The 26,167-nt window shown below is 37.5% G+C and overlaps 1 long non-coding RNA gene across 1 annotated transcript in view; it reads left to right on the top strand.

Annotated features, from left to right (window-relative positions):
* The window catches only part of LOC134736708 (uncharacterized), a 49,102-nt gene that overhangs the window by 12,826 nt on the left and 10,109 nt on the right, over nucleotides 1-26,167 (top strand). Inside the window, exon 2 of the long non-coding RNA XR_010120965.1 lies at nucleotides 7,082-7,182. This is a non-coding gene — a long non-coding RNA (uncharacterized lncRNA). The remainder of the gene's footprint in view (nucleotides 1-7,081; nucleotides 7,183-26,167) is intronic.

Here is a 26,167-nt window from a genome sequence, read left to right as displayed (position 1 = left end):
GGATGAACATTTGGTTTGTTTCCACAATGTAACTATGCGTATTCTTATATAATCTTGTGATTTTTCTTTAGGGTATATATCCAGGAATGAAATTGCTGGTTTACAGTTTATATATCTTCATAATTACTAAAAATGTCAAATTGTTTTCAAAAGTTGTACCAATTTATACTCTCACAAAGAGCATATAAAGAGTTTTCATTGGTCTACAATCTTGCTAAGATTGGCATTGTCAGTAACAGTATCTCATTTTTATTTTAAAGTGCACTTCTCTGATTACTCATGAGGTTGAGTATATTTTCATATGTTTATTGCCCATCCATAATTTAGCTGCTGATATTTTAAGACTTGCCCTTTCTACACAAATAGCATGACTGACTCAATGTGCAAGCAATTCACCCTGAATCTTGTAGAAATCCTTATAAGATGAAGTCATCTTTAAGCATTCCAGTAGACTTTTCATAAAGAAATTTATAACATGTTGCTTTTGAACTCTCTCACATTACTTTCAGACTGTTGTAAACTAAACATCTAGCAGTTTCAGAGCATTCATAGTATACAATCAGAATATAATAAGCTACCAGCCAGATCAAGGTTCTTGGACGCAAACATGAATGTGAACTTTCCTGAGGGAGAAGGATTCATATTTTTGCTAATTGCAAATGACAGTTTTGCCTCCTGACTGGCTTTATGGGTTATCTTCATAGGAGAAGTTAAAAGATACAGTGGAATATTTTACCTGTTGGAATGAGAAAAGTGAGAATACAGTCACTTTCTCTTACTCTAGCCCAACATCAATTATTCTAGTTTAGGATGTAGATAGTAGATAGTAGCCTAATGTAGATAGTAGATTCCAGACTAACTCAAGCAGCACCTTACATTAGAAGTACTAATTATTTTCAGTCAACCCACAAATAAAAATGAATTACAGGGTTTAGTATAAATATCCAAAAATGCTACATTCACTTTCTTCGTCTTCTTGAACAATTGAGTCAATTCCATTAAACTGGGCTGAGCAAAGTAGGCTTCGGGGATTGAAGTAGGCAAGTGGTAGTAGGATGGTCCAGGCATGGAATTGTCATCCAAATAGGATGAGGAGGGAATTTGCACGGGGTCAGCTGGGTTTAGGGTTTTGGAGTGAGAATATCTGTGTCAGCAGAGAGGATGGGCAGCGGCGAGAAATTGATTTCATATGGAGAACTAATCCAATAAGTAAATATACTAAAGATAATGAGAGCCAGCTTCCTTACTGATAAATAAGAGAAATCTGTGGTATGGAAGTGGACTTAGAATTGCCTGTTTGGACTCATTGTTTTCAATATATAGAGACAGAGAGAGAAATATGTGTATATGTGTTCACAAAGAGCACACCTAGCACAGAGGGCACCTTGGAAAAATATCCAATCCCCAGTTTAAGGCAGGAAAAGTATTACATGATTCTGGAACACACTTTTGTGCCAGAAACAAGGACTTGTTCAAAGAATGATGGAGACATGTCAAAAGGACACAGAGATCAGATTGAAGAGGCTCCTGCGGGCCAAATCTGTGACAATTTAAGCTTTAAAAGAAATAATTATAGTAATGGATTAAAACTAATGAATAACATATAAATCCATGAGTCCATACTGACATAAATAAATAAACGAAGTTGATAGTTTGATGAAGGATGGGATATTTACATAGTGTCAAAGTATCTTCCCACAAAATGCTTACTAATTTCAAAGGGGAAAAAAATAGTTCTACAGTGGTGAAACCTGACAGACACTTTACGCAAGATATTTAACACTATCAGTGATGAGACAAATAAGAATTGTGACATTCCTGCCAAATAATCTGAATATAATTATGAGGAAACATTGGTTATACCCAGATTGAGGGGCATTCTACAATAACCGACCATTTGTAATCTGCAAAATTGTCAAAATTATGAAAGTCCAGGAAAAACCGAGAAAAGGTTCAACATAAAATGATAACTAAAGGCAACATGTGATTCTGGACTGGATCTTTCGTCTATCAAAGACATTATTGGGACAATTTGCAAAAACTCCAGTGGGGTCTGAGGATTAGTGCTAGTAATGTGTCACTGTGAAATTCCTGAGTTTGATGGTTTGTTGTGGTTGTATATAGGAGAATATCCTTACTTAGATAAATATACAATATAACATTTGAGAATGATCAGACATTCTCTCTAATTCTCAAATTGGTTCATTAAAAAAGGTTTTGTATTGTTTTTGCAATTTTTCTCTAAGTTTCAGGTTGTTGGAAAAGTAATTAATAAAATAGGGCCTAATACTCAAAGAGATAACGTGAATACAATCAAGATAAATTATTTTAATTAAACTTGTTCATAGTATTCAAAGCTCAGTGCCCAGTGAGTTCATGTATTTTAACCCAATTAATTAAATTGCATCAAAGATGAGTAGAAACAGAGATTGATATGTGCTTACTGAGTGTTAGGTCCAGGAAAAGGAAACTATATATTTAAGTGTAGGCTAGGCAGCCAGATCGTCTGGGTTCAATGCCAGTCCCATTAGTTACTAGCTCTGTAACCCTGGGGAATGAATTAATCTCTTTGAGCCTCGGTTACCTCATTTATAAAAAGGGGAATGATAACAACATTCCCCAAATTTTGTGAAGGTTAAAGAAGAAAACGTTAAGTCATTAGCATAATGTCTAGTGCATTGCAAGTGCTTAAAATGGTAGTTCCTCTTAGTGTTATTGTTTTATTTATTTTTTGTACCGCCGCTCTCTCTGTTAGGAAAACTTACCTATGCTTGCATTGTTCTCTTTCCCTTCCCAGGTTCTGACTTTGGGGGCAGAAAAGATTCCCAGATTCTTTCCAAGCTTCTCTGAACCTAGAAAATGGTGTAAAGAAGTAATGGTAACAATAGCAAAATCAACATGTAGCATGCATCCTTTCATTTAATCATTTCATATATGAAGCTAAGAATACTCCTTTGTATGTGGGGAAACAAATGTTTAATTGTTAGTGGTTTTATGACCATTATATATAAATGTCACATAACAACCAAGGTTATATCCTTTGACTCAATAATTTTTAACCTCTTTTTCAAATGTAAGTATGTTTGCCCCCCGAAATTGCTCATTTGTTTCCAAAGATTTTGGATAGCAGTGACAAACAAAGCCTGAAACTCAGTGGGAACTCCAGAAATATTTATTGTGTTGAATATTTATTGTGTTTAAAGTGTTAACAATCTATGTCACATATCATAATGTGGATTACTTTATCAGATATTTTGTTGAGGTAGATTTGGTAGGGAAGGGAAAAAAATAACAAGTGTCTCCGGTGCCTTGCAGAATGGGAAAATATGGCTATTGAATTGGTAATGAAGCACAAAAAGCCAAAGAATAGAAATAAACCTTTCACTGGACAATTTTCTGTGGGGCTCGCATTACTGCCTACCTTTCTTTATGACACATCTAACTTGAGTGTATCTCTTTAAAACACTTTATATATAGTTATTTTCTATTAATATTTCCTTGTATCTATTCTCCATACAGAGAGAAAGAGAGAAAGAGGAGAGAGAGAGAGAAAAGGGAAAAAAAAGCCTCAGCTAATCATCTTTCTCCTTACGATTACACTTCATTTCACATGCTTGGGAACCATGTGTGAGCAAGTCCTTTCTTTTCTAAGCTAAACAAGAACAGTTGCTTTCCCCAACTGATCCTCTTCCCAATAATTGAAACTGTTTATCATTTTCTTTTGGGATTGCTTCCAGACCTCCCTCTTCTTTGAATGTGAGGTTCCAGACTGTCTCCACTATTCTAATGGGAGCCTCTCTGAATTCTGAATATAGATCTTGGAGGAATAGTCTGTCTTTATTCCTATATACATCTCATTACAATGTAATCAGCAGATATGGTTTGTGATTTATCTTCAGATAATTTTATTAAGCATCTGTAGGTGCAATTTGAACATGCTGGGGCAATATATAACAAATAAATGCATCAAAGACCTCCTTTCTAAGTAGTAAAAATAAATCAGATGGTGTGATTTAAGAGCCCCAGAAAAAAAGTAATGAGAAATTGTAAATGGCATAGAAGGTTATAGAGTTGCAAACCCCTAGATCAAGAAACTACTGATATTAAGTATAATATGTAATTACATATTTCTCTTCTACCTGTAACGAATAACTTTACTGCTTTGTATAGGGATAATTCATATTAATAAGAATGAATGATGTTTGAAATACTGTCCTTAAGCAATTGGAAAATAAGAAAATTAGAGCAATATTCATGACATTGGTTTATCATGATCTTTTCTGTTTCTAATTTATTTCACAAGGAAAACACTTCATCAACATATAAGAAAGGTTTAAACTGAAATAATTATAATTAAACATTATAATGACAGCTTCCTGAATAGCGAAAACATTAACATATTTTAGATAGGAATTTCTAACAGGAAGTAAAACAAAATAAGGTCTTCTATTGTTCGAAGAAATATTTTATTTATGTTGCCACAAAGAAGAAAGAAGTCTTTAATCCAAGGTCTCTGAACACTTGGATCTCACTTAAATGAGACTAAAAACCCAAGAAAATCTGCGTCGTTGTAAATGATGACTTTGTTAGGATAAACTCATTCCAGTTTTTGAAGATCAAGGTACAGAGAGATTCCTTGTCCGCAGCAAGAATATTTCACATACACACAAAAAACTAGGCCTGCGTCTTTCACTCAGCTGAAGCATAGGGTAGAGATCCCAGACAGTTTAATTTGGATTAATGAAACCTATTTGTGGAAATAATGAGCAATATAATGATCATAATGTGCTAAGAAAATACTCTCTCTTTTTTTCTGTTGAAAACTAGCACAAGTGGCCTGTGAACTTTCTTGATGGGAGAAAGCACATTTAATCCAGATGTTCTTTTGCAAAGCATTTAGTTTAAAAGCCAAAGAAAAATTATTCCTGCGTAATTGTTCCTTGAAGCAGATTTATTGTGAATAGACCATTGTGTGTGTGTGTCTGTTTGGTGGTGTTGTTTTCCAGGCACATGCAGAAGACAGATTGTTGACAGTCAATGTTTAGTCAAGGGTGAGAATATTTTTGTTTTAGTCACATATCTTCTCTACCAGCCACATGATATGTTCTCTTTTTAATCAGTGCCACAGAAGCTTTTGTGCATTATGAGAATGCTGCTAAATATGACAGATCAGATGCATCTTTTAATTTAGTCCTGCTAGGAGAATAAGCTGTTCTTCTTTTACTAGGCAACAGAAGGGGACTTTTTATGTTACTTAAAGCTCAGCTGTGTGAAGCCTTTGAGAGATGGTGCTATCATGTTGAACTTTCTTGAATCTTTTACCAGAGGCAAATGGCTGTCTTCATTTTCCACAAAGCATTGCTGTTGAATTGAAATGTTCTTGGGATATGAGCCTGTACAGTAAACATGTACACATGTAGGATACTTTTTGGCTGGCATTATACTTAATAGGTGTGATGAAACAAAACTAAGTAACATATGAGGAAAGCTCTGGCTTGGCCAGCTCATTCTCTACCCTGTCCTGAACACAGAGGAAGGCACCACCATTTCCAGGTAATTCTTTGAGCTTTTATGATGCAAAATTGGTGGAACGAGGCAAAGATAAAAAAACAAAAAGGAAGGCAGATGGATTTTTGACAGAAAATCAAAAAGCATGGGAAAAAAAAAAAAAACTGTAATGTCCCGAGGTCTGTAGGCAAGGTACATACTTGACTGGGGGCTCTGGGAACAAATGATGAACCTCATGAAGAGAGAAATCTGGACGATGCAATGATGTGAAAGCATAAGTAATTCTGGGATAGAAAAGTGAGACACTTCCTGGGGTTGGGACGTTATAAAATTGAGAAGAGATAATTTTAATGTTTTGTTGCATCCTCTTTAAGGACATTGAAATATGTACATACATATTGGATGTCCTGTCTGGATGGTGCTTCTCTGAATGTTAGCAGCTCTCCGAGACTGAGCCACATGATCAGGACTTCCTGGGAATTACATCAGCATGATAGTTATAAGCTTTTATAACGGACATTTTCTGCTGGTGCTTCCTATTTCAGACACATTTTGAAACATTGGAAAATTGCCAATGATGATAGGTTTCTGTGAGTACCTGAGTATCTTTGAACCGATAGACTTATTTATCTACAAGGCCATTTTAGATACTCATGAAGTATTCTCTGTGTGACCCAAGCAGTGTATCTGCTGACAGTGCTACATCATAAAAACAGATTTGTGATATTGTTGGAGATACAAGATGGTGAGTGATGATCACAGAGTACAGCATCTTAGGAGCCTGAAGGTGAACGGGAAAAAATTAAAATCAAGTTTCAAGAGATTTATTTGGCAACATAAGTCTAGAAAAAATTTGGCAGGATGTGTAGAAACAAGTAAATACAGAAGTGAGATACCAAGTGGCTTAAGACTTCTTTTTGTTTAAAATATTTCTAGTGGGTAGGACCCTGATCGCTTGCTGTATGTTTCCTTGAATCTCTGAAGTTTTCTGGGACTTTGACATTACAGCAATAATAAAAGATTTTCAAAAGAAAAGCTAAGCATTTCTCAAGAATGATTTCCTTTTTAAACATGCATTCCTGATTCTACATGATTTAACTAATTAACTAATTTTCTAACTTTTAAAGTCTCCTTTCCTGTCCACTTGCTGTAGGAGGCACAGGGTGCTACAGCATGACAAGCCTGAAGATGAGCCTGAAGATGAGATACTGGGTTGTAATAAAGCTATTAATTTTAATCTCCAGTGAGGCTGTGCAATCATGTTGGGAAGACCCAGCTACACAGATCCTATAGGCCTGACTGCAGACTAAGGTCATAGTGATTCTGGGAAGGATCAGAGAAACCTTCAGAGCACAGCTGAATGTGTCACTGCAAATTTTTATGGTGCAATTTATCACAATGGCTAACATGGTAGTATTAAGAAGTGGGGCCGTTAGGGGGTGATTAAATCATGGAGGTAGATCCCTCACGACCATGATTAGCAATCTCATAGAAGGGGTGGAGGTGACTAGCTAGGTCCTTTGCCTTACTGGCCCTCTTCCCTGTGAGGGCACATTGTCCATCTCCTCTCCAGGATGCAACGCTCAAGATGTTATATGTGAAGCAGAGACCAGGCCCTTACCAGACGCTGAGCATGCCAGCTCCTTGATCTTGGACTTCCCAGCCCCTTCAATGGTGAGAAATAAACTTCTGTTGTTTACAAATTACCTAGTCGCAGGAATTTTGTTATAGCAGCACAAATGGACTAAGACAACAGTCTTTTGAACTCTCTTAGGTCACATTTGTCCACCTCTTGTGTTCTGCTTATTTTATATAATTTGTTTATACCCATTTTTGTATACAAATAAGCTGTGTTGTTAAATCATAGTAAGATGCCTCCTGTGGGGAACCATGATTTCATATATTCTTGAAGAAGTCTTACACTCTTCTCCAGTTGTAACAAAGAATTTGGAAATAAAGAATCATAGAGATACTCTTTTTTCCCTATGTTCTGAGAGCACATTTACACAGACACTTTACAGATACATTAATGTCAAGTACCCCTACCAGGTATGTATTTATTGTATTAGTTGGGACAAGGAATTCATATTGCTCTAATAAACAAACCCCTAACTCTTACTGATTTAGCAAATGAACATTTACTATTGGTTTATGCAGCACAAGGTGGATGATCCTACTTGGTGGGACCACACAGTCATTCAGAGATTCAGATTCTTTCCAGTCTGTGGCTCTGCTTTCCCCTGGGGCCTTGGAGTCCTCCGCTAGATCCTCAATATGCAGCCAGCAGACAGGGAAGAGAGAGTGTGGAGTGTCACTTGGAGGATCTGTATGGGCCAGATCTGAAGGCAGCATCCACTACTTCTGCCCTTATCCTAATGGCCAGAGTCCTCTAGCCAGACTGAATTGCAAGATAAGCTGGGAAATCCACTCTGTCTTTGTGGTCAGAAGGAAAGGGAACTGGATTTAGTGAAAAATGAGCCAGTCTCTGGCATAGTGTTATTATCTTCACATTACTAACAGGAAAACTAAGTCATAAAGAGTTTAAGTCACCCAGCTAATGGTGGTAAGCTAAAATCTGATCTCAGGAATCTGACTCTAGAACAGCACTTTTAACCATGGTACAGGGGTTCCTCCCCGAGAAATAATTCATGGTACTTCTCATTACTTCAAATGAGTAAAATGCGGAAAATGCAGCAGAGGAAGAGTTTTATGAAATTTTCCTGCTAGTTCATAAAACGTAGCAGACACAGGATTAGTGTTCGTTTACTCCATGGAATTTTTTTTTGTTTGTTTGAGACAGAGTCTCGCTCTGTCGCCCAGGCTGGAGTGCAGTGGTGCAATCTCGGCTCACTGCAAGCTCTGCCTCCCGGGTTCATGCCATTCTCCTGCCTCAGCCTCCCTAGTAGCTGGGACTACAGGCGCCCGCCACCACGCCCGGCTAATTTTTTGTATTTTTAGTAGAGACAGGGTTTCACTGTGTTAGCCAGGATGATCTCAATCTCCTGACCTCGTGATCTGCCCGCCTCGACCTCCCAAAGTGCTGGGATTACAGGCGTGATCCACCGCGCCCGGCCACTCCATGGGATTTCAACCCTATTTAGGATGAATGTGTCATGCTCTGATCTCAGTGTGTCTCTTCCTGAACATCCTTGGAGAAGTGGTGTGTGTGCTCTGATCTCTGTCAGTATTCTAGACTGAGCCAACCCACATTCTATCATCTGAGATGCCTGTTTCCAACAGCATGAATCTATGGAGGCGAATGGTTAGACCTGAGGATCTAGACTGGGTCGTGGAGTCAAACTGACAGACAGGCAGTGTGGCATTGGGTTAAACAGCAGACTCTGGAATCAAAACCCTTGAACAAGTAAAACCCAACCCTGGCTCTGCTGTTCTCTGGCTGGGTGACTTTGGGCTACTTAGTCTCTTCATTCTATAGCTTACTCATGTGTAAAATGTTGCTAATGATAACACCTACTTCACAGGGCTGTTATGGGGCTACATTAACACATGTAAAGTACTTAGAATAGTATCTGACACCTAAGCAATCAAAAGAGGTTGCTTTTTACTGTTGTTATTGTTATTTACTGGCGTCTGATCAAGCTGAAAACATGGTATATATATTTGATGACACATAAAGAAAATCAGCTCAGTAAATAGCAACCTCACCTACTCAATAGCTCAAGCAATTGGATGCCACCCTCCCTCATTCCCAAAATCCAATCCATCAGTAAGTCCTGCCAGCTCTACTGCCAATGTATTTATATTTATTCCTCTTCATTGTCCCTCCTTTTCCCTAGTTCAAGCGTCTTTCATCTCTTGCTTAGGCTACTGCAAAAACCTTTTAAAAGTTTCCTTGCTTCTTCTTGTGCCCCCTACAATCCAGTCTCCACCCAGAAGCAAGGGTGATCTTTTCCTTTTCTAGTTTTATTGAGGTATGATTGACAAAACAAAAAACAAACAAACAAAATGTATCTAGGCCAGGTGCAGTGGCTCATGCCTGTAATCCTAGCACTTTGGGAGGCTGAGGCAGAAGGATCACCTGAGGTCAGGAGTTCAAGACCAGCCTGGCCAACGTGCTGAAACCCCGTCGCTATTAAAAATACAAAAATTAGCCAGTCATGTTGGTGCACACCTGTAACCCCAGCTACTTATAAGGGTGAGGCAGTAGAATCGTTTGAACCCCAGAGGCAGAGGTTGCAGTGAGCTATCGCACCACTGCACTCCAGCCTAGGTGAAAGAGGCTCCAAAAAAAAAGGGCGTACAACATGATGACTTAATATACATCTATATACATACAGTGTGAAATGATTACCACAATCAGATGAATTAGCACATTCATCACCATACATAGTCACCATTGTTTGTGCGTGTGTGTGTGTGACTGTGTGGTGAGGACACTTAATATCTAGTCCCTTAGTACATTTCAAACACTATGGTATTATTGACTATAGGCACCACGTTATATCCTCGGAAGTTATTCGTCTTATAACTGAAAGTCTGTACCCTTTGACCAACATTTCGCTTTATCCTTTCACCCCTCCCCCAGTCCTTGGCAACCATCATTCTATTCTCTGCTTCTATAAATGTGATTTTTTAAATTCTACATATAACTGAGATTATATAGTATTTGTCTTTCTGTGTCTGGCTTATTTCACTTAGCCTAATGTTCTCTGGGTTCATCCATGTTGTCACAAACATGGCAGAATTTCCTTCTTTTTAATGGCTGAATAATATTTTATTGTATATATACACTACATTTTCTTTATCCATTCATTTGTTGGAGGACATGCAGATTGTTTCCATATTGTGGCTACTGTGAATAACACTGTAATAAACATGAGGATGCAGGTATTTCTTCAAGATATGTCTTCAAGATACTGATTTTATTTCCTTTGTATAACACCCAGAAGTGGGATTGGTGGATTGTATCGAGGTTTATTTTTAATATTTTGAAGAAACACTGTACCATTTTCTACAATGGCTGTACCAATTTACATTCCTTTGAAAATATAAATCAGATCAGGTAACTCGCCTGAGTAAACCTGCCAACAGCTTCCAACCTCATTTAAGTAAAATCTGAAGTCCTTCTTTTAATCAGGGGTAGATAATTTCTTAATAGATCCTAGATAGTCCAGGACAGTCCTGGCTTATACTGTTTTTCTAAGATTATTATTAATAGCATGCCTTTCACTCTCAAAAGTGTCCCAACAGATGATAAATTATATAATTGCCCTATTTAAGTGACCTGGAGCATCCCCACCCTAAGTAAATACTAATAATACAATTTGGTAATAAAACTTTTTGAATTTTTATAGGAAAGGAGAAGCACCTGCTAATTTAATTAAAGTTCATAAGCCTCAAATGCTAAGCTTGAAGCAATTTGATTATAATACAGAAGTTTGGATTTAGTCTGACTGGCTTTTAGCTGTATTTAAAAATAATTGATGGATTACTCAGCCCTGGCCCTGAGTCTTGTCTTCTTGATAGAGGGGCTTGGCCATCTCTCCAGCGCAGCCTCCTCTCCAGGCCACACTGCTGTGGTGACCTGCAGCCCCACTGGTGGACTGTGGGCCCTCCTTCCATCAGGCGGGGAGAGGGCGTTGTCCCTGAGAACCTTCGGCAATCCTAGCAATTTCTCTTCCCTGTCTGTGCTTACCCCACCTGGAGTGTTGAGGAGTTTTCTGCTTTGACCCCCTTTTTGGCTGAGGGAATATCCCTTTTTTCCTCTACTGGGGATGAGGAAAATGCAAGCTGGGATTGAGCCTTGTCTGTGGAGTATGCACCCATGCCCTCTGAGGCCTTATTCTCTGTACAAGGTCCATTCATTGAGAGAAACGAGAACCTATCTCTAGTCCATAATCAGACTTTGATCATCTGACTTCTGCCTACCTTTCTGACTTCATTACCACTCACTGTCTTTCTTAACTGGGCACATTGCCTCCCTTTTCTTTCTAGAATATCCCAAGTGTGATCCTGCCTCAGGGCCTTTGCATTTATAATTCCTTCTGCCTGGCATGCTGATCCCCTCATCTGCTGGACTCAGCTTAAACGTGATCTCTGTGGGAGGCCTTTCCTGAGGACCCAACCTAAAGCAACTTTCCCAGTTGATATGGTTTGGCTGCATCCCCACCCAAATCTCATCTTAAATTGCAATTTCCACAATTCCTGTGTGTCGTGGGAGGAACCTGGTGGGAGGGAATTGAATCATGGGGGCGGGTCTTTCCTGTGCTGTTCTCACGACAGTTACTAAGTCTCATGAGATCTGATGGTTTTAAAAACAGGAGTTTCCCTGCCCAAGCTCTCTCTTTTTCTCTTCACCTGCTGCCATCCATGTAAGACATGACTTGCTCCTCCTTGACTTCCGCCATGATTGTGAGGCCTCAACAGCCACGTGGAACTATAAGTCCATTAAACCCTTTTCCTGCGTAAATTAGCCAGTCTCAGGTATGTCTTTATCAGCAGCATGAAAATGCCCTAATATACCAATTATGCTGTCTCTCATAATCCTGTTTTATTTTCTTCACAGTACTTATGACTCTCTAAAACTATCTTACTGATTTAGTTGCTAATTTTCTTTCTTTTATACTCCATAATAATAATAGTTACTAGACTTACTAAGAGCTTAACATTCTTCTAAGTGCTCTTTGCAGATTGTTCAACTTTACAATCATTTTATGGGATAAGTACTATTAATATTTCCATTTAATAATCAAAGGAACTGTAGTGTAGAGAGATAAGTAACTTGCCTAAGGGTACAGAGATGGTGCCAGGGTTCCAGCCTCGGCAGTCTGGCTCCAACATCTCTCTGTTACCGCTAGGCAAAGCCTCCTTCCAACAAGGTCCTTTCCAAAGGAGAGAACTTTCCAGTCCTATGTGCCGTTGTATCTACCCCCAGCACCTCACACAGGACTTGGCTCAATTAATGATGGTTGGACTTTGTGTGAATAAACTTTGTTATATGACAACATGATCTTGTTTTATTTTCTGTAAACAGAGAAGCAAACCTTTCACTTTCCCACTTAATAGAAAGGACAGAGCCCAATCTCTTGTTTCAAGAGTAACTGGAGACAGGGGCCTAGCCAGGGCTGCTCCAAAAATCTAGATGGGGAAACGTGCTGTGTGGCCCTAAGGCAGATCCTGCATGAAGTCTTGGGAAAATTTCTTGGAGTGGCTTTTTATGGAGTTTCTCATAAAAATTAATGAGAAACTCCATAAAATAGGAAAATCATAAAATAGGAAATTCAGTTAATCATAAAATAGGAAATTCAGTTAATCATAAAACAGGAAATTCAGCACCAGTGTATCAACTCAAAAGGGGGAAAAATGCAGACACAGAACCAAAGCATAGTGTGAAATAACAAATCCCCTCACATCTTCTCCATATCAGGTGTGGGCACGGACAATTAAGCTGTCTTGGATTATGTATCTATGGTTTGCAGCTGGGTACCAGAAAACCTCCTTCTCCCATAGTCTACGTCTCTGCCATACCTCCTCTGGGCTCCCACAGCATTCTGTACAAATCTGTATCTCTTCACGTACCACATTACAGAGAATTTAACTAGTTATCTGTCTCCTTTCCACTCTAAATGGTAAAATCCTTGAACAATATACCATGTTTTCTTTATCACTTACATATCATAGCACAGTTTATAGCATATACTTGGTAAATGTGAGCTGAGTCGGTCTGATATGCCTTAGTTATTTCTCTGAGAGTGAAGGAGATAGTTACACTAGATGCTAGGAAGTTACCTTCCAGCAATAGGTGTTGGACTGGTCAGGTAAGGGCTATGCATTGATCTGGTTTGGGAATTGAGCCCGGCTATAAAAAGATATTTCTTTGTCTATACACACTAACATCTGGTTGTGTTCCAACTAGTTTATAACCGGATAAACATGCCCTTTCAATGTCCTGTTCCTATTTTCCCATTATCTGTTCCCTGCACTGCCGGTGACTTATATATTTAATATGCAAATATGAATGCTCCAGCTCAGACATCAGAGGCCTGCCCTGGCATCCATGGGACCTATTAGAAGCTGATCTGTGCATCTTGATTAGAACGAGTCCCTTTGAGGCCATCCATTCGTCTGAGCTGGCTCTGTTTATCATCTGGAGCTGCTCTTTTTTCTCCTCCATTGTATCACTGATGCTTGTGTAACCACTGTTAAATTCTCTTTTCCTGTATATCATTTCTTTGGACATTTGTTATGCAATCAATCATAAAAAAACAAAAATCAATGTATCAACAATAATAATCGTGTTCTCATTCTCAGGAATTCAGACTTATTTCTACAGAAGACACTATGGCTTGTATCATTTATTTTATTCTATAAAATCAGTGTGTTGAAAGCACTAAATACGTCCTATGATTTTCTTTATCAACTCTTTTACTACTAAAAAACAAACAAGCATAAAACCTGAATCACCACATTCTTTACAACATTAATCCTAATATTCATGCACAAGGTAAAAAGCATTTAGTTCCCTGAGTCCTTGAACCGTCAAATATTTGTTTCTTCTTCTTGCAAATTTATTCATTTAATAAATATATAAAAGTGCCCTATATGTTGGAGAATAACACAAAAAAAAGTCTTGTTTTTTTCTCATATTGAGTCAATTTGTTCAGTGTCTTTCAACATAGTCACAGTTGCCTAAATGTGTTCAAATGCATTCTGTGCCACTGATACAACCTTTAGTCTCTTATTTCTTTCTTTAAATGTCAGATCCAAATAGTATTCTTCCATGCCCAACACAGAATGCATAGAAAAGAGGCTTAATAATGTTCCTGTTTGAAGAAATGGGAGAATATTCATTTTCTGGCACATAGCAGATGATTGACAAGGAGTTATTGAATAAAAATGAATAGCTGAAGTTAAGCTTAAAATAAAAGTTTTCAGTTGATACTGCATTAAATTCTTCTTTTCTTTTTTGTTACCAATCCTTCTTCATTCCTTTCACTGAACCATCAACCTCTCTGTGAGCTGATAACATGTCTGTCCCATTTCTCTTCTTGTGCCCTTACACCACTGACCTTTGTGGTTCTCTAGGAACAATGTTCTGAAGATTCTAGAAATAGAAAAAGCCTGCGATCTTAGTGATAACTTTGTGCTCATTTCTTATAACACTTCTAATGAAGAGCAAGTGGAAGGAGATGAGAAGCCTAAGAAGAGAAGAAAGAATAATTTGATTCCGCAAATATTTATTAAATATTTTGCATGTATCTCTGTTCTAGACGCTGGAGATAAAGAGGTAAACAAGATGAACATTGTTCTTTTATAATGGGAGAAAAGACTAAGCAAACTACTATATGTAGAAAAATATCAGATAAGAAGTATTTTTGGAGAATTAAAATATAATAATATATTTAAATTATAATAATTTAATTATTATAATTATTAAAATATAATAAAATGTTGTGACTGCTAATCACTTCAGTTTGGGATACCAGAGAAAGCCTCTTCGGTGGCGGGGATGATACCTAAGCTGAGATCTGAATGACAAGAAGGACCAGCCACACGAACATCAGGGTGAGAGCATTCTCACTGACAAGGCAGATACTTTAACCTTGGTAAGATCAAGGGACAGATAGGAGATGTGTGTACCTGGAGTAAACTCTTCTCTCACTTCCTGCTTCTTTTCCTTTACCTCTCTGACAACCATTGATCTCTGATACTCTACAGACTCCCAAAAGCAAATACCTCTCCAGAAGTCAGATGCCGCACTATGCCTTTTATACAGGTCAACACTTGTATAAGTGGATAAGTGATAAGAGGAACTGAAAGTCCATTAACCCCTTTACCATTGAGAAAAAAAAAAATGCGGCTCACTGCCCATGTTCATTTAATTTTACATAAACACATTCTGAGGCTGAAGCAAATCTGACTGATTTTCAATGTGAAAATAAAATATAAAAACTGTTATTGAAGTTATTTCTAAACAGAACTACATCAGAATCATCTATTTAGGAAAACTTGGATTAATCAAATGAATCTTTAGCCAACAACTGTTTGAGAACAATGTTAACATCACACATAGGAATAGTATCCTTCTAGGATTTGACATTTTCAGCAACAGAGAATCATTACATTTTGTAAATGGAAATACCACTACTAAAAACAGAATGCCATATATAGAATGAGTCTTTGGTTTCCAAAGTTGTTATACTGGAGTGATGCAAAAATAATAGTAAAAGCGAGATATTTTGGGGTTAAAGCAATTTACACTGAGGTGTGAAAGAATCACTGCCTAATGCATTTTCATTGAAAGAGGAAACATTAACTGAAACAAGTATCTTAATCAGTCATACTCAATAGTTTTTGTGTCTTGACATTATTCAAGTGCCCAACACACACTTATCAAATACATCTCTCATTACACTCAGCTTCTAGTGGGAGTGAAAAGCTGAATGTTGAACAGATAGTCAAAGAATATCCTGCCAGAACCACTGTCATCCCAGAGTAACCATGGGCCCCAGGAAAATACAGGATATCATTGAGTGCACCAACATACATGTAATGAGAGTACCAGGAGGAGAGGAAAGAGAGAAAGGAGATTTAAAAATATTTAAATAAATAATGGCTGAAAACGGATGAAATTTATTTTAAAACACTAATTTATAAATCCAGGAAACTCAATGAATTCCACATAAGATAAAGAGATCTACAAATAGACATGTCATAGTAAAAATGCCAAAAGCCAAAGACATGGAGAAAATCTTGAAAGCAGCAAGAGAAAAATGACTTGTCATTTATGATGGAACCCCAATAAGGTTAACAGCTGACATATCAGAATCAGTGGAGGCCAGAAGCCAGTAGAATGATATACTCATTCTCAATGCTCAACGAAAACACTGTTGTTCAAGAATCCTATATCCAGCAGTTATTTTTAAAAAATGGACATGGAAATAAAGACATTCCCAGATAAACAAAATTCAAGTGAAATTGAATTGAATTGCTGGCAGAATTACCTTACAAGATATACTAAAAGTAGTGCTTCAATCTTAAAGCAAGCAAAATCAGATGGCAATTCACATCCACATTTAAAAAAAGGAAAGAACATTGGTAAAGATAATTATGAATTATAAAAGACGGTATAAATGAATATTTCTTCCCCTTCTCTTAACTAATTTAAAAAGCTATTATATAACATAATACACATATAATGTGTTTTGGGGACTATAACATATACAAATGTAATATACTTGCCAATAATAGCACGAAGAAGGACAGTAGGAACAAAGCTCTTTTGGGCTCAAGAAATGGTTCCATCTAGTAACTCAAATTTACAGGAATAAATAAAGAAAACTGAGGATGATGACTAAGCAAGTCAATGTAACAAAGGCTGTAAGTAAGTATACATACATGCATATACATAACCACGTGTTTTCCTCTCAATTTCTTCAAAGACTAAGTGCATAAAATAATAATTATGACAATGTAATTTTGGACTTACAACATTTGTAGATGTAAAATGAATAACAATAATACCAGAAAAATGTGGAAAGGGATTAGAAATAACATCTATAATTAAGTTAATATAAATCTGAAGCTATTTTTGATAAGTTCTAGAGCAATCAGTAAAGGCATAATTTAACAATTTTTAAAAATGTATCAAAAAATTATTAAAGAAATTAAAATGCTACATGAGAAAATATTCACTAAATGCAAAAGGGAGCAGCAGTACAGGAGGAATAGAATATCAAAAAAAATACGTGAGACATATAGAAAACAAAAAGTAAAATGTCAAATGCAAGTCCAACTACATCAATAATTACCTTAAATGAGAATGTTTCAACTATGTGCTGTCTACAGGAGACACACTTTAGATTCAAAGATACAAATAGATTAAAGTTAAAAGGATGAAAGAGATAGATCATGTAAGCAGCAACCACAAGAAATCTGGAGTGCCAGACAAAATAGATTTCAAAACAAAAATGTTAGTAGAGATAAAGGAGAACTTTTGTAAACATAAAAGAGTCAACCTATCAGGAAGATACAGTTATAAACATATATGTATTTTTATATATATATAATACATATAAATATATATGTTATATATTTATATAAGCTCCTGTCAAATATATATAGAATGTTATATATTCTATATATATTTTATTATATATAATAATATTATTACTTATTATATATAATAATATTATTATTTATTATATATAATAATATTATTATTATATATAATAATATTATTATTTATTATATATAATAATATATATTTTATATAGTATATATTATATAATTATATATACATTATATATTTTTATATAATATATTATATATAAATATATATATAATATTTATATAATATATAATATATATAAATATATATGTTATATATAAATATATTATATATATTTATATATAACATATATATATGTATATACTTAACAGAGCACCACAAAACATGAAGTGTAAACTCAAACAGAAAATTCAACAATAGTAGTTGGAAACCTCAGTGGCCCACTTTCAATAATGGATAGAGCAACTAGGCTAAGAATCAACAAGGAAATAGAAGACTTGAACCACAGTCTAACCCAATTATACCTAACAGACCTCAATAGAACATTTCATCCAACAACAGCAGAATATATATTCTTCTCAAGTGTACATGGAACATTTCTCAGGATAGACCATACACTAGGTCACAAAACGAAACTCAATAAATTTAAAAGAATAGAAATAATTTAAAAATACCAGATATGTTCTCTGACCAAAATGGAACAGAATTAGAAATTGACAACAGAAAGAAATTTGGGGAATCTACAGATACGTAAAAATTAAACAACACACTCCTAAATAACCAATGATTCAATTAGGAATCAGAAGAGAAATTACAAAATACTTTGAAATAAAAATGAAGACAGCATATCAAAAACTTATAGAAGGAAGCTAAAGCAGTGGTTAATAGGAAATGTGTAGCTGTGAATGTCTATGTTTTAAAAAAAGAAACCTCAAATCAAAAATATAATCTACCTGAAAACTGAAAAAAGAAAAATCAAACTAATCCTGAAGCAAGCAGAAGAAAGGAAATAACAGAGATTAGAAAGGAAATTAATTTTATAAAGAATAGAAAAACAATAGATAAAAGTCAATGAAAATAAAATCTGATTCTTTGAAAAGATTAGCAAACTCGGCCAAACTTTAGCTAAATTGACCAAGAAAAAAAAAAAGAAAAGACTGAAATTACTAGAATCAGAAATGAAAGACAGAACATTACTACCAACTTTAAAGAAATAAAAAGGATTGTAAAGGAACACTATGAACAATTGTATGTCAATAAATTAAACAACTTAGATGAACTGGATAAACTCCTAGAAAGACATGAAACTGTCCTCTGGTTACTGTGTTTATAATTGCACCTGCAGGCATGGTAGTGGAAATAGGGAGACCTGTTAGCTGTGAATGGCAAGAGAGGATGTTGGCTCAATGAGAAGGATAGCACTGGACTTGGTGAGAAGTGGTCAATCTAGATATACTTGGAAGGGAGGACCAATGAGATCTGACAGGTCAAATGTAAAAGTGAGTCAAAGATGACTTCTTGTTTTTTTCCTAGAAGAACGAACAGTATGGCTTTTCCATCAACTGATAGGGGAAAGATCCTAGGTGGAATTGTTTAGGGAGTGTGCAGGATATCTTTTATTTACCACTGTGCAGGCACTGTCTACTCACCCTCATTCTGTTCTGTACCCTGGTAAGCCTACTGTGGAGTACATTGCTGATCTTGTGCTCTCTGGGTCTCCAGTGCATGTTCAGCCAATGAGGGGCACTGGTATGAGATTCAAAGGAAGGAAGAGTTGCTTTAAGCTGGTTACACTCCCACAGGGCGTCATAGCTCCTGCCAATTACCTCCATACCTCTCTCTCTTTCTCTCTCTCTCTTAGTGACAACTGCTTCCTCTGTTCACTTCTTTCCCCTCCAAGATTGGTGGGACAATGACCACCTTTGTTGGCACTGGGGCTCTGTGCTATCCTCTGTGGTTTCTCTACACCCTGTAAATAGCCTCTTTATAAACTGCCGTCAAATTATCCAATTAAAGTGTGCCATTTGTTTCTCTTGCCAGAACTAGGACTGATATGAGAGGAAGATCAGAAATTTGGTTTTGGAATGACTGAGATGTCAAGGAAGAGAAGAGAATGGGCAGTGGGATATTTGAGTCTGGAATGCTGGAATTCCTGAAAGACAGGAATTTAGGAGTCACCAGCAGAAAGAAGATAGAACCAGAAGACTTGATGAGATCACCTCGGGAATGAGGGAAGATAGAGAAAAGCCTATTTAGAGTCAGTTTTAAAGAGAACAAGAACTGGAGTGAGCAAGTATAAACAAGTCTTGAATGTTGCTACAAAGGGGCCAGTACATGGGCAATGGCTGAGGAGGAAAGAAATTCTGTTTTTGTGTTTATTTTGTTTTATTAAAATGGAAGAAATAACTGCATGTTTGTATGCTGACAGACATGATTCAGTAGAAAGGGAAAAATAATAATGCAAGTGAGAAATGGGAGAATTGCTGAAGGATACTGTTGAATAAGAAAGGGTGGGATCTAAGGCACAAGGGAGTGGGGAGATTGTCTGAGGTAGTACACAGGGTACAGCTGGTTCATCTACAGTAACAAGCAGGAAGGCACAGTGTGAGGATTCAAATTTCTCTTCTGATTGTATTTTCTCAGTAAAGCAGGAAGCAAAAAGATAAACCAAGAGTGAAGATGCGAGGGAGGGGTTGAAGTTGAAGAAGAGGTTGTGAATGGTTACCTGCAAGTGAAAACATTAGGAATTTAGGAAAATGTAATCTGCATGTTGGCAGATCAAAGGATCACGTGAAGTTCACTATCATGAATTTAAAGTGGTACCATGTTCAGCTGGAAGGAGGCAGTACAGTTATAGAGTAAACAGTTTGATTTAAAGAGGAATTGGGGTTTTACTACGCAAGCATGACAAAGCTGTGTGGCCTTGGACAAGTTATTTAAGCTCTCTGAATTGTAATTCCCTCACGTGTAAAATGAGCATAATAATACTTATCATGAAGAATGCTATATGCATTAAATAACACAAATCAAAACTAATCAAGTGTCTGGCACATAGCAAGTGCACAGTAAATTTCTGCTAGATTTATTGTTATTGGAACACCTATTTAGGCTGTGAAAATTTCTTAAGTGCAAATGTTTGTTTTAATCATATGTACAGTTACCAAATGCTTCTTTGGAGTAAGCGCTGTTCAGTTCAATTTAGCACACATCAAAGCACATGTCTTCTCAGCAGGTGGGGGCCTAGAGACTACATCTATGTTGCGCTTGACTCATATCATTTCACCTCAACAGGGCATAAGCCTACAAAAAACATGGCTTGGGGAACCATTTACATAACTGTGCAATGCTTCAATTCCATTGTGGAACAACATGTGGAAAGCCAAGCCCTTTAGTTTGTTAGAGAGACTTCTAACATTTAATCTTTTTGCCAAATTCTTGGCAACAGCCTTAAGGCAAGTAAGAATTGAGTTGCTTAGATTAGTGCAACTTTGAAGTTATTCCTCTGTTTCTAGCACTAGTACTCTAAAAAGAGAAATTGCATGCAAGCACAGATAGTTTGTATGTCTTGCTTGCCCTTTCAGTCATCATTTCTTTTATTCTGGACATCGATTATACTTGATTAAGTGTTTATATCACATTACTTTGGCTATATTTAGTCATTATATATACTTCAAAGATTTTGCTTTAAGAAATGGAAATTATCCACTGGTACATTCCTGGAGAGAACTGATATTATCTTTGCTGGGATTTTCTTTTTTCATTTGTTTCAAGAGAATTTGTACTCAATTGTTGAAGCATTTTTCTTATGGCTGATTTAAACCTTCATCACATAATTCCAACATCTGATTCATGTTGAATTGGTGTCAACTGATTGTCTTTGCTCATTCAAGTTACAATTTTCTTGGTTCTTGGTATGACGCGTGATTTTTTGTTGTATCCTAAACATATTGTGTATGATGTTAGGAGACTCTGGATCCTATTTAAATCTTTTTATTTTAGCAGGAAATCACCCCGTTTAGGTTTAGCACATGGGTCTTGACCTACTTTTTTTTTTTTTTTGAGACAGAGTCTTGTGCTCTTGCCCAGTCTAGAGTACAATGGCGCGATCTCAGCTCACTGCAACCTCTGCCTCCAGGTTCAAGTGATTCTCCTGCCTCAGCCTCCCACCAGCACGTCCAGCTAATTTTTGTATGTTTAGTAGAGAAGTAGAGATGGGGTTTCACCAGGTTGGCCAGGCTGGACTGGTACTCCTGACCTCAGGTGATCCACCTGCCTCGGCCTCCCAAAGTTCTGGGATTACAGGCGTGAGCCACCACGCCCGGCCTTGACCTACTTTTATGTGTTGTGCTTTGTATGATACACTTTAATTTTCACAGCCTTCAAGGCATTATTTTGGTCGGCTTGGATTATCTGGTGTCGATGGGGTTCTCAATGGTCCCTACAGGTGCTTTCTGAAAGGGTTACGTGGTGTCCCCAGGCTAAGCCGCTGTGTGTCTCCTGGTCTGGAAGAGGCATAGCAGAATCTCCTCTCTGGACAGGGAAAGAGAGTCTGGAGCCTGTGGGAACACAGCCTTCCCAGGTCAGGCTGCTTGCCGTAGCTGGGTCTCTCTGGCCAGTTTCAACCCTCCCACCTTCACTCGACTATCTCTGGGCTGTAAATAGAGTTTTAGTTTTTTTTCTTTTTCTTTTTTTTTTTTTTTTTTTTTGAGATGGAGTCTTACTCTGTCGCCCAAGCTGGAGTGCGGTGGTGTGATCTTGGCTCACTGCAGCTTCCGCCTTCTGGGTTCAAGCAATTCTCCGCCTCAGCCTCCCGAATAGCTGGGATTACAGGTGCCCACCACCACACCTGGCTAATTTTTGTATTTTTTTTTTTTTTTGAGACGGAGTCTCGCTCTGTCGCCCAGGCTGGAGTGCAGTGACGCAATCTCGGCTCACTGCAAGCTCCGCCTCCCAGGTTCACGCCATTCTCCTGCCTCAGCCTCTCCGAGTAGCTGGGACTACAGGCGCCCGCCACCACGCCCGGCTAATATTTTTTTGTATTTTTAGTAGAGACGGGGTTTCACCGTGGTCTTGATCTCCTGACCTGGTGATCCGCCCGCCTTGGCCTCCCAAAGTGCTGGGATTACAAGCTTTTTATTCTTATTTTTTGAGACGGAATCTCGCTTTGTCCCCCAGGCTGGAGTGCAGTGGCGCCATCTTGGCTCACTGCAAGCTCTGCCTTCAAGGTTCACGCCATTCTCCTGCCTCAGCCTCCGGAGTAGCTGGGACTACAGGCACCTGCCACCATGCCCGGCTAATTTTTTATATTTTTAGTAGAAACAGGGTTTCACCATCTTGGCCAGGCTGGTCTTGAACTTCTGACCTCAAGATCCACCCACCTCGGCCTCCCAAAGTGCTGGGATTGCAGGCATGAGCCACTGCACCCCGCCTAAATAGAGTTTTAAAATATAAATCATTCTCTTTTTTCTACACAGTAAAATTTACAATTAATATTAAGAACTGTGAAAGTATCATTATACAAATAAACATTTGAAAAGCACTTTAATATTTTTATTTTAAAAGCTTTCAAAGTCACAAAGTTCAATGAATAACACTGAACACTCATATACACCTATCTAGGTTCACCTACTGTAGAATTAACAGATAAAATATAGGACTCCCAGTTAAATTTGAATTTCAAGCAAAAAGCCAAATAATTTTTAAGGTTATGTATGTATACAATATTTTGTACCTACTTATATTGAAAAATTATTTGTTGTCTATCTGAGATTCAAATTTAACTGAGTATCCTGCGTTTTTCTTTGGTGAATCTGACAGCCCTCACTTAACTGCTAACATCTGGCCTCACTCATTCCAGTCATTTCTCTACATATACTTTTCCTTTGCCAAACCATCTGGGAAACCCTTTAAAAATAAAATCACAGAAGGTTTCATATGTGTATATGAAGCAGAATTGTCTGCCTTGGTTTTTTCATCTAGTACTCAAAACTGCATTTTTCCATTGGTTGTTATGTAGCACTAATTCCCCACCCCTGCCTAGATTCTAGGCTAGTTCTGAGTGCACACCCATGATGTAATTACAAAAACACTTCAACTCTCATGTCAGAAAGCCAGATGCTGTCACCAGTGAAACAACAAACAAGAGGCCTCTGAGCACCATCCTTTTAGAACTGATGCTAAAACCATTTCAAGCTAAGGGCAAGCATTCTATGAAAACTCTCATATTGACTAAGCAACTACCATCGCTTGCTTCTTGAAGATGTTCCAGCTTTTCTCAGTTTCTTTAGTATGAGAAATCTCACCCAAATTCTGCTTTCTGTGGACTGGACATATCCATATTTATAGGTAACCATTGTAACTTAATGATTAAGAGCACAAGTCTAGGTTGCAGACAGTTGTGGGCTGAAATCCTATCTCCTGTAGTCAGGCTCATTAAAGTAAGTCATTTCTCTCATCTGTAAAATGGAATAAAATACCTACCCCTTGCATTTGTTGCAAGGCTTAGGAGAGCACTGTGCTTGGCATGTAGTAAACTAGCAATCATCGTGTTGCTCTCCACCACAGTTTATGACTTTCACCAAAGCCAATTTTATTGTGTTCCTGATCTTTCCCTGGAAATAATTTCCACACTAGTTTGAAGGCTTCTAAACCACAGCTACTGCTCACAACCATCTTATTACAACATATTTGAATACTGTAGTCATGCACAAAAGCAGAAGGGAAGTGAAAAGAGATGAGGTCTCAATTGTATTCTTAGACCCCATCCACACAGATATGAGTCAGGGACCACCAGCTAGATAGAAGTATAGTAGTAAATTTGGCTCCATCAATGACTACATGGTGTATATGTGTTTATCTGTGTGCATGTGTGTGTGTGCTCTATGAATGAGATGATATGAAAATATGTTAAAAGTTTATGTGTCATATATGGGAAATGATTTTTCCTTCATACATGAATTCATGTTAGTCAGATACTTATCAGACTAATATGTGCAGTTTAGGTCATGAGACCTTTTTTTTTTTGAGACAGATTCTTGCTCTGTTGCCCAGGCTGGAGTACAGTGGTGCAAAGAGGGTTCACTGCAGCCTCTTCAACCTCCTGGGCTCAAGTGAATCTCCTGCCTTAGCCTCCCAAGTAGCTGAGACCACAGGTGCATACCACTATGCATGGCTACTTAAGCAATTTTATAGAGATGGGGTCTCGCCATGTTGCCCTGGCTGGTCTCCAATTCCTGGGCTCAAGTGATCCTCCTGCTTCGGCCTCCCAAAGTGCTGGGATTACAGGTGTGAGCCACCGGTGCCTGGCTCAAACCTTTAAAAAAGTGTGGAGGCACTTGGAACAGATTCAGAAAAGGGAACTACAAACATGCAAATGTGACATGATGAAAAGTCAAAAGAATTGAAATTGTTTAGAAGGACAAGGACAAATTGATTTGTTTTCAAGAATAAGAAAGGTTTTCTAGGAAGATTCCAGTTCACTATGCCTGTGTTCACAGAGGACCAAACAAAGGGAAATTATTACATTGAAATCGTGTACATTTTTATTTTGTATGAAGATGATGTTCTAGGAAATTTGGTGGGAGTTTTGACTTAAGCTTTGTATATAATCACCAGTCCTGGCTATTTTCGATTTGGTGTCTGCCTGAACCCAGGGGCTGTTGTAGATGAATGTGAAGGTTCTTTCTAGCTTTGAAATGTAACTGGCACTGCATATGGAAGATATGTTGCACAATTAAAAATCTGTTAAACAATTACTGAAGAGATGGGTCAGCCACAATGCAGAGATGAGTATTTTGTCATGCTCTGGTTGTTCACAGAGCACAACATGAGACCCATCAATCAGCTTTTAACAGACAATTCCAGGTCAGCCAGCGTGACTGGATTTTTAGTGCTGATTTCATTGGATTTGCATTTGCTATTACGAAAGACGACAACCGATAATTTCTTAGAACATAAATCATTGCGTGTGCCTTGATCCCTAACTGGAGAAACAAACAAAATTTTTTAAAGTTGCCATTGAACTAACAATTCTCAGTATGGACGGGAATGTTTCCTTTATTACATTCAGGGTGGATTCATTCTAGGAACAATTTTGGTGTAGTGAGTCTCATTTATTATAGATTACCAACTTTCAGTGCTTGGCTGCCAAAATACTTTGGCTCATTCTCAAACCCCAGCAATTGCATAAATTTTCCTCTCCTCCTGCTCCAGAGCCGTTAACAATAGCTCTAGTTGTCTTTTCTTCTTATTTTATCTACTACTTTTGTCTTGAGTCCCCTAGAAATTTCTGTATGCTGTTTATACTGCGATATATTAATGATGATTCATAGCCATGTATTGATTCTTGTGATCCTCCCAAAACTGTGCCTTTGTTCCTCCACTTGGTTTCTATGTCCCTCTATTTGGTTCTGTAGGTCCGTATTTCACCTCTCACTTACACGTGGACCAGCACAGACACTCATAAATGAAACATGTATTTTTCAGTCAATGTTTATTGTCTCTGACCAGATCTAAAGGGCTTGGTTGACTGCATGAACAAAACAAAACAACAATAAGAATGAGACAAATCAAAGCAAAAACTCTGTGATTAAATAAGCTGGAACTTTATCTCCCACCTGCAAGCGGTCT

Source organism: Symphalangus syndactylus, chromosome 5 (genome assembly GCF_028878055.3).
Source record: "Symphalangus syndactylus isolate Jambi chromosome 5, NHGRI_mSymSyn1-v2.1_pri, whole genome shotgun sequence".
NCBI classification, from domain to species: domain Eukaryota; kingdom Metazoa; phylum Chordata; class Mammalia; order Primates; family Hylobatidae; genus Symphalangus; species Symphalangus syndactylus.
This window is presented reverse-complemented; position numbering and strand designations above follow the sequence as displayed.